We start from the raw sequence: 1799 nt of genomic DNA, 5'->3' as shown, positions 1-1799 counted from the left end.
TTTAGTCCTGCTCTGGCATTTCTCTCACTACTTTCGCCTACCCCTTACTCCTTTCCTCCTTCCCAAGTCCTCACCAGTAAGTGAAAATAGCTTCCAGGAATTCAGGAGATTCACCTGTGAGAAAATGTAGGGCCTGCTGATGGGTTGTGATCATCTGTGTGAAAAAACAGGAGCCGGAGGGATCTAGCATGTCAAATGTGGCAAAGTAAACACAGCTCAGAAAGCAGCTGAATTCTTCAAACTGAACTGCCGGTCAGGGTGGGTATATCTGGTAAAAGCAGGATCAGAGTAAAAGAATCTATAGTTCTTGAGATTACTTGCCTTTTTTATCCTTTTTTTCTTGCTTTGAGTGATAACAGAGGTCAAAATTCACTCTTGGAATTACTTTTTAAAATTTTGTTTATAAACATTTTTTTCTTTTTTAAGTGTGATGTGATAATGTGGTCCTTCCTGCTTGTTTGTTCCCACTGTAATAAGGGGGTACCAGGACAGGCACTAAAACATAGCACAAAAAATGCACAACCCAAAGACCTCAAAGTAGTCCTTATCCAGCTTTCTGTCGGAAAAGGGAAGCAGATATTTTTTAGGACCGAGCTCACAGATGTTGGCAGCATTTGCAGCTTTCTAAAGAGAAGATTCCTGTGAAGATGCTTTCAGGCAAGCCTGTTCTCCACAGGCCCTTGCTCATTCTCCTGCCATGTGCTGGAGGCCAAGAATTTCACCAGCATGTTTTTAACTCACGGAAGGTAGAAAATGGCTGAAGTTTAAAGCAATTGTATTGTCTTCCCTGAGGGCTTTTGCGATTATTTTCTGTTATGGTTAGGACCAGTTCTCTTACCACCAGATGGCACCTAGGCCCAGCTAATGGGAAATAATGGGAAGTAATATATTTTTTCCTTTAAATGTGCACATCTACAAGACCTGTTCAATTCTATTCATTACAAATTATTAGAGATTTATAGAAATATGAAAAAAGACATCCACCTAAACTTGGGTATGGCTTAATGAAGTGAGGTCACTTAAAGCCTGGCTTACTCCTGATGTTGCAATTGTTTGTTACATCATAAAAACCAACATCAGCCCTCGAAGATGAGGCCAACTCTTTTATGTTGTGCTTAAACAGTGTACAATTATGTTTTTTAACTGACTAGCACAGCTGCTTCTGTGTTAGGAAAACAAGAGCCATTAATGCCTCAGCAGAATTGGCCAAGAGTTGTCCATTTCCCCCAACTCTTTTTTTTTTTTTTTTTTTGCGGTGTCGCAGAGGAAGCACTGCTCTCAAGCAATCTCCACCTCCTTGAATTTTATGCTCTAGCTCAGAAGGGGCAGAAGTGGGGAAAAAAAGGGAAGGGAAGGAGAACCTGGCTGAGGCATCACTGCTGTTATCTTCATTTCACTTTGGCACAAGACTACCACTGTGATGTAAGAGAGAAGCTAATGAAAGAAGAGTTCCTTTGATCGGCTTTTTACACCAAAGCTGTCTTTCTGCCACTACTGACTGGCTGGTTATTTTTCTGTTATATTTGAAATCCAGATCCTGAGACACAGCTCAGAATGAAAAACAATGAAAATGGCAGATACAAGTATATGCTTCATCACAGATTGCCCTAAAAGGTAAAACCAGATTTTCCATGCATGGACACTATTTCTGCATCTGTTTTTGCATAAACAATCACAATGTCTATGAATATTAGATTCGTAAAATATCGTGTTAAGAAGCAATCTCCATTTGTCATTGAAGCCCATCTGGTATGACATATACTGGTAAGGAGATGATACAAGTTAAAATATCTGTGGTG

The sequence above is a fragment of the Aquila chrysaetos genome, chromosome 9 (genome assembly GCF_900496995.4).
Source record: "Aquila chrysaetos chrysaetos chromosome 9, bAquChr1.4, whole genome shotgun sequence".
Lineage (NCBI taxonomy): Eukaryota > Metazoa > Chordata > Aves > Accipitriformes > Accipitridae > Aquila > Aquila chrysaetos.
This window is presented reverse-complemented; position numbering follows the sequence as displayed.